This window comes from Humulus lupulus, chromosome X (assembly GCF_963169125.1).
Source record: "Humulus lupulus chromosome X, drHumLupu1.1, whole genome shotgun sequence".
In the NCBI taxonomy this organism is placed as follows: Eukaryota; Viridiplantae; Streptophyta; class Magnoliopsida; order Rosales; family Cannabaceae; genus Humulus; species Humulus lupulus.
In genome coordinates, this window is record NC_084802.1 from 250,091,600 (window position 1) to 250,100,063 (window position 8,464).

An 8,464-nucleotide genomic window follows, 5' to 3' on the forward strand; every position below is an offset into this window, starting at 1 on the left:
GCATGTATATGGTCAAACTCACTACAAGCTCAGGCTAAGGTACCCCATCCCGAGTAATGCTAGTTTGGACCCGATAAAAAAAAAAAAAGGGAGAGGGAGAGAAAATATACCTCAAGCGGTTAAGAAAGCAAAGTTGGGGTCAAAAAGAGGTCGAGGGGCGAAAAGCACCAAAGGGTCGAAAATGCGCGTCTGCAAGAATGGACCAGAAAGATGTGTTAGTCTTCAAATGGTCATGCCAAGAAATTAGCTCATATGTAAAAAAATAAAAAAAATAAAAAAAAAAAAAAAAAATGATGAAATGATGAAAATGAAGTGAAAAAGTAAAATAAAGAGAACTATGGCAAAAAAGAGGTGGTGAGGGATTGAACCCCTTACCTCTTGAAAAAGAAAAGGCTCTCCAAACCACTAAGGCAAAGAAGTAAGGTGAAAATATTAGGCCATGCATGAAGGCCTATTTATAAGAATCAGGGTGAATAGTCTACAAGAGCACCTAAAGGTCCTCTCCTAGACTGGGGGGCAAGTGTAGACACTCGATATTCCACGCCCATAAAAGAACTAGGACATGCACTAAGGTCCCTTGAAGGCCTAAGTGCATGCTTAGGCCACGAGGCAATTGAGCCGCCACCCTCTCGCAACGGCCTCGCAGGCCTAGAACCATGCGGTGCAAGGTGATCTCGCGCACATAGGCGCATGCCCCAGCGCCCATGGGCTCGCGTCCAAGCCCCCATGGTCTTGCTGGAGTACCCTCGATGTCGCGCCCGCAACCTCGCTGGAGCGCCCTCGGCGTCGCACCCACATGGCCTCACTGAAGCACCCTCGGGGTCGCGCCCGTGGCATTGCTGGAGCTTCCTCGGCGTCGCACCCATGGCCTCGCTGGAGCGTCCTCGGCATCGCGCCCGTGGCCTCGCTGGAACATCCTCGGCGTCATGCCCGCATGGCCTCGCTGGAGCATCCTCGGCGTCGTGCCCACGGCCTCGCTGGAGCATCCTCGGCGTCGCGCCCGTGGCCTTGCTGGAACATCCTCGGCGTCGCGCCCGTGGCCTCGCTGGAGCATCCTCGGCGTCGCGCCCATGGCCTCGCTGGAGCGTCCTCGGCATCGCGCCCGTGGCCTTGCTGGAACATCCTCGGTGTCGCGCCCGCATGGACTCGCTGGAGCATCCTCGGCGTCGTGCCCATGGCCTCGCTGGAGCATCCTTGGCGTCGCGCCCGTGGCCTCGCTGGAACATCCTCGGCGTCGCGTCCGCATGGCCTCGCTGGAGAATCCTCGGTGTCGCGCCCATGGCCTCGCTGGAGCGTCCTCGGCATCGCGCCCGTGGCCTTGCTGGAACATCCTCGGTGTCGCGCCCGCATGGACTCGCTGGAGCATCCTCGGCGTCGTGCCCATGGCCTCGCTGGAGCGTCCTTGGCGTCGCGCCCATGGCCTCGCTGGAACATCCTCGGCGTCGCGCCCGCATGGCCTCGCTGGAGCATCCTCGGCGTCGCGCCCATTGCCTCGCTGGAGCGTCCTCGGTGTCGTGCCCATGGCCTCGTAGCCTCGCACCCCAGCAGACGTTCGGCCTCGTGCCCCGAGCGAATCACACCATCACATAGCCACGAGGGGGAGGGCCTCGTGAGCAGCTAGGGAGCCGCGTCGTCAATAGGCCTTCCAAGGGGGCCTTGCTAGGGAGTAAGAGCCATGCGAGTGAAGCCATGCATCAAAGGAGCCGCCCCACCAAAGGGGTCCCAAAGAAGGCATTTCGCTACGCATCCTTAGACATCCGTCAAGGCCACATGCCTATCGCCTATACTCATGGGTGACCTCGGGGTGCTTCAGACATCTCATGTCAAGGACCCGAGACCCCCACCTCACGCCACGACCATTGTACTCACCAATGGTCCCATTCCTTACACTTTGAGACCCCAATGCTTAGGGGCTCCAGTACGAGTCGAATGGAACATACTTGTACGATCTAGTACTGGGTACGGACACCTGTACCAGTGGGGATGCTAGAATAAGAGTTATGGCCTGTACGTCTACGGCCAGGAGCCAGAGTCGACACCACTACCACCTACGCCACTATGCCTGCCACCACTCATCAGACATGGGTACGGACAAGTAGTGGAGACATCCTCGTGACACCTGCTCCTGTACTGGATGTACGACCACAACCTCTAATCCCACTCCCCTGACATAGTACTTATGTTTCACTTGGTCTCTTGGAGCACCATGTACCCAGGGCCATTAGAGCCTACTATAAAATGAACTCTAACACTACCTGAAGGGGGGTTGGAAGTTTGACTGTAGCAAAGGCTTGAGAGTGAATGAAACATTGATTGATTTCTCCATTGTTATTCTGTCATTGTTCTTGAGTTATTACTTTGATTTTTATTTCTTTTTTGTTGACGATCCTTCCTTGATAATTTCTTCCAACTCAACTTAGTTGATGAGTTCTCATCGCCAACACTTTTTGTTTAAGTGATATACTCAAGACTTAGAAAATAATAGAGAGAACTAGAATAAAGGAAACAATTAGAATACTCTCCTTCTCCCTCACAGTTTGCTCATTCTCTTTCACTCTCACTTTGCGTTGAAGCCAAGGAAGGGAAGGAAGGGCAGAAGTTAGGCCTTGGCTAGGAGTTTAAGCATGGAAAATAGAGGAGAATTCAAGGAGTTAAGCTGAAATGGTGCAAGGATCCTGCTGGAAAGTTGGGCTACAATTTGAGGTAAGAGCCTTGGTTTTAATCTCTAAGTATTGCTGGGTTTGTTTAGGTAGAATTCTGGGCTCTTGAGTGTAAATTGAATGATGAATTAGGTTGTGTTTGTGGGTGTAATGCCCTGGATAACCAAGACCGTTACACTATGTGTTTATAAAGGTGCCAGACTTGCTAATCAAGCCATTTAATTAAAAATGTGGCACTAAACCATAATTGAACTAGGGTTAAAAGATTTTGGTCATAAAAGTTAAATTTCATTGAAATAAGTGTTTGATACACGGGATCCCAAAAATAAACAGGGTTAAAGAATAGTTTACAAAATTTCAAAGGTTTTATACAACCACAAGCCACTCTAATGGAAAAATAGGCATTTTAGGTTCTCCTGTCCCTGTATCATCTCTCGGCCGTGGCGGCTGAGAAGCCGGCTACGCACATTTCGCCCCCAAAGCTCTCCAATTCAGGGTTGGTCTCGCTTACCCTTGCCTTTACCTGCACCATGTAGCACCCGTGAGCCAAGGCCCAACAAGAAAACCATATCACAGAGCATAATCAATAATCAGTAATCAAATAATTCACAAATCATCAATCAGATACCCAGCAGACCACATTGTTCACATAATCAGTGATATCAATCATCAAACAAACAATCTATCATTCAGGTAATTATCATGCCATAATAATCATCTTAACAACAGTAAACATATCGTACAATATCCAGGGTCGACGCCCTTAGGCCACACCCTCTGTTTATCCCACTGACTCTGGATCGCTTAGGCCGAGCTCAGTGATTGTATAATTAACCTCAACTACCAAAGGCCAAGTCGCGCCCAGTGCGCTAATAATAATTCCGACACTCTTAGGCCGTTTATTTCATGTTCACATGCCATAATACCATCATACAACATTGCATACAAGTATAGGGAACTCTTAGTCCCAACATAGCTAGACAATCGGGTGCAGTTTTCTTACCTTTGATGCCTAGCGGAGAAGGTGAACTGGTTCCGAGCACGATCCCTAGCCTCAAGCCTTGGCAAAAAACCTAGTCACAAGAGTCATTGATATCTATCAACTTCCAATCAGGAATAAAATACTTAGGGAAACAAAAGTAGCCTCCGGGACCTCAATTTCTACTAAACCAGGCAGTAGAAATTGTCCCGAGCCCCTAGGCCGAACCCCCGAGCCCTAACAACACCAAGAACCCCTCTAAGCTTAAAACTCCCAGGTGGGTCGCGATTTGGCTCAGCAAGTCATGACCTGCCCCAAGTCAGAGAGCAAGCTCTCATGCGAAAGGGGAGGAGGGTTGGGACTTGGCTAGGCAAGTCGCGGCGCGCCCCCAAGTCAGAGAGCTCCCTTAGCCAGAAGGCCACACGCACCGCGGTGCCCCCCAGGCTGGGTTGCGGCATGCCTTACGAACCAGAAGAAAACCTGGGTTTTCTCCTCCTTCTCCCAACCAAGAACACCTAAATTTGCAAAAACTTTTCCCCTCAACTCCACACAAAACTAGCCATGAATTTAGACCCATAATCACACATATTTTCATCCTATAATTCACAGCAACATAAACAGAAATCACACCTCAACTCAGACATAGAAATCAGGCAATATCCCTCAATCACTAGCCAAATTCAACTAAAATCCTTACCCCAATTCAGCTGCTAACTTCACTTTCAATACCCAAAATTCTACCTAACAAACCCAGTAACAATTCAGAGCTGAAAAACAAGAATTCATAACTCAAACTAGCTAGCATTTCCATTGAATTTCTAGCTCCAACACCTAGCTTAATTCCCTTCAATTCCTTTGTGTTATCCTCCAAAAATCCCCAGCCGAAGCCTCTCTTCAAGCTTCAACAATGAAGAGTGAGAGAGAGAGAGATGCGTGAGGGTGAGGAAGAGAGAGAGCTAAGACCCTTTTCGTTTCTTTCCTTCCTTAGATTGCTCTAAAATCTTCTGTTTTGTTTTTAACCAAGAAGGCTAAGTAGACCCTTAGTCTTAGGAAATGACCTTTTTACCCTCTCACAGTAAAACTAACATATAAATTAATTTAGGGGTATAATGGTTATTTGCTCCCAATTCCCTCTAATTCCTCAAGAGTTCCTAATATCTACCACTTAAATCCCACCATCCAAATAATCACCAATTATTTACCCAATGTCTAATAATCTTCAATATATCTCCTAAATTCCCGAAAATACCCCCAGGCACCCTTGAACCGAGTATAAATCCCCGCCGTGACTATTTTCCAAACCGCTCACTAGGACCGTCTCGAGTCATTTGCTGCAAATATATCCACATAATCATGTGGTCTCAACAATTTATCGCAAATAATCACATTTATGCCCTCAACGGGCCAAAATTACAAATATGCCCCTATAAGCTAAACAGGGCCTACATGCATACTAATACTCATAATCATGCATTTCACATATCCATATAATCATATAAGCATGCTTATCACATAATCAAGCTTTAAATCATTTAAATCACACATAAATCAATTATGCCCTCCCGTCACACTAATCAAACCCCTTAAGCCTTATTAGTAATTTTGGGTCGTTACAGTGGGGTGATAATAGTTAAAGGATTGGGACAATGATTTTGGTATTGTTGCTAAGGTTTGGGTAATTAATAATGTGTAATTTAGTCTTGAATTCGTAGCTAGACTTGGCTAGGGAAATTATGAGTTTGTTTCTTGATGTTCTTGGCTGGGAAGAAGAAGACAAAACCCATATTTTCTGGGTTCGAAGGGGGCGTGCTGCGACCCAGCCTGTGGGCGCCGCTACCCACTAGGTCAAGTCGCGGTCTGCCTCTCCCTTTTACTTGGGTGCTTGCTCTCTAACTTGGGGGCAAGTCGCAATGCACTAAGCCATGTCGCGACCCGCCTAGGGATTTTAGCCTTAGAATTGTTTCAAGAATTGGCCAGGCTCGGGGGTTCGAATATAGGCGCTCGGGAGAATTTCTACTACCCAGTTTAGTAGAAATTGAGGTATCGAAGGCTAGTTTCTATCTCCTAGGTATTTTATTTTGATTGGAAGTTGATGGATACCATTGGCCCATGTGACTAGGTTTGTTGCCAAGGCTTGGGGCTAAGGATTGTGCTCGGAACCATTGCACTTTCTTTGTTCGGAATTAAAGGTAAGAAAACTGCACCCTTTTGTGTGGCTATGTTGGAACTGAAATTCCCTATGATTGAATACAAATGTTGTATGATTATGATATTCCATGTGGGCATGAAATAAACCACCTAAGAGTGCCGTGGCTGATATTTGTGCACAAGACGCGACTCAGCCACTAAGAGCTGGGATAAGCTAAGATTAACACTAAGCTCGACCTATGCGAGCTGGAGTCAATGTGTTAAATAGAGGGTGCAGCCTAAGGGCGTCGACTCTGAGTATTGTATGACGATTATGAAAAAATGTTGAGTAATAATAAGTTTACTATTGCGAATCTGATTGTAACACCTTACTTCCTTAGAGCCATTACTAAGTGAGTTTAAAATGTGCTTTTAACTCGCTAATCGAGGTTTTAAGTCAAAAGTGTAATTTAACCATAAACAGTGTCATAAACTTTGAAAATAATTCCATTTACTGAAAATCATAAAGAGTTTAACATTTGGGATCCCAAAATACTGTTTAGAAATATTTACAACTAAAAAACATAATCATAGTCGGCTAAACGACAAAATCAAGGTTCAGTACAATCATCTCCCAAAATACCCTTGGCCGTGGCGGGCAGGCAGGCCAAACATGTACGCGCCGCTTCACGCTCTCCGTACTCATGGTTGGTCGACTTTCCCCTTGCCCTTACCTGCACCATAGAGCACCCGTGAGCCGAAGCCCAGCAAGAAAACCTACACAAGCATATAACATATGCATATCAAACACTTAGCATATAAACCATCCATCAATAGGCTATACACATACGGCCATGCCCTCCCAGGCGCTTTACCAGGCCCTGGGTTTGCGGTCCACACCATAAGGATATCTCAGGTATCATATAGGGTCTCGCCCTAGCAACTCGCATGTCGTGTGCTAAACGCTGCTCCCGGCCCCTTGCCACACTCGGACTTGCACTCCATGTGCCTAACGCCGTCCTCGGCCCCTTGCCGTTCCAGGCCTTGCCGACCTCGGCCTGCGCCGTTTTCGGCTCTTGCCGAACATTCACACATATGCATACATAGCATAATAAAGAAAATACCAAACATGAATAACTCAATCAAAGGGTTACGCCCTGCAACACATTCACATAGGGCCCTACCCTGCATACAAGCTCTATGGAAACAACAGTTTTCCTACCTGTGTCCTGAGCTTTCCAAGCACCATAATCACGAGCACAATCCTCTAACCCGAGCCTTGAAGAAATCCTAGTCACAACACATGAACCAGAATCAACCATCATGTTCTAATCCATTAAATTGTTTCGAGTCAAAATTCTAACCTCAGGGACTTTGGTTTCTACCAAACTGGGTAGTAGGAACCTTCCCGAGCCTTAACGTTCAAGTTCCCGAGCTAAAAACCCTCATTTTGCCAAAAATCCACATTTGGGCCGCGGCTCAACCTCCCTAAAGTGCCGCGGCGCGCCCCTAGACAGAGAGAAAATTTCCTCACATCTGCCAGCGTAGGGCCGCGACGCCCAAACCTTGCGCTGCGGCGCCTGGGAAATTTCCTCGAAGGCCACTAGCCTAAAAACGCAAGCAGGCCGCGGGGCTGAAGAACAGGGTCATGGCGCAAGCCCGAAACCCAGAATTCCCATGCAAATTTTTCGAGCTAACTCCCCTAAAAATCATTCCAAACACACCCCAACAACATAAGTGAATCCCATAATCACCCCAATACACTTTAAGGAGCACATAAGCCTAGAAAAACCAACCAAAATCCTACTATAACTCAAGTTTAATTTTATAAACTTTAACCCCTAAAACTTCAACAAAAACAGAAGAAAATTAGACAAAGTTCACGCTTAGATTTTTGCCTCAAGAATGGTTTCAACCCCCAGCTGTTTATAATCTGCTCCAAGCCTTGATTTGCCCAACTCCCAGCTTAAACTCAGAGCTTTCTCCTCCAAAATCCCCAAAAGCCTTCCAAGCCTCAACAGAGTGAGAGAACCGAATTGAGAGAAAACTAATAGAGTTATCTGACTTTTGCTTCTTTCTTTTCTTCCAGAATGTGCCTAGAGACTAAGGATAACCCCAGCTACCTAACATAAGTCTAACCTTTAACCAAAATGACCAAAATTACCCTTTACTTTTCTTTGATCCTTAAGCGACCCAAAGGGCATTTCAGTCATTTGCCATACCCCGCTAAGTCCCCGAATAGTCTAATAAATCCATATTAATCCCGACATATCCCAACCATTACTTACCCACTATTAAATAATTCCCGAACACATTATAATATCCCCGAAATACCCCTAAGCTCCTCCCGAGCTGGGTATTTGACCTCGTTGTGACTTTCTAGCTAAATTACTCCCTAGGAATGTCTCGGTTTGTGCATCACAAATATATCACCAATATATCACAAATATCACATATATTGCATTGATGCCCTCAACGGGATAAAATTACAAACATGCCCCTAATAACCAGGCGGGACCCTCATGCATATTTAATTCACCTAAACATACATTTCTAATTACATACTCATCAAATTCACATATAATAATATTAAATCACTTATTTCCCTCCAGGCACGCTAATCAAGGCCCTAAGCCTTATTAGCAAATTTGGGATACTACAATTATCCCCTCCTTATAGAAATTTCATCCTTGAAATT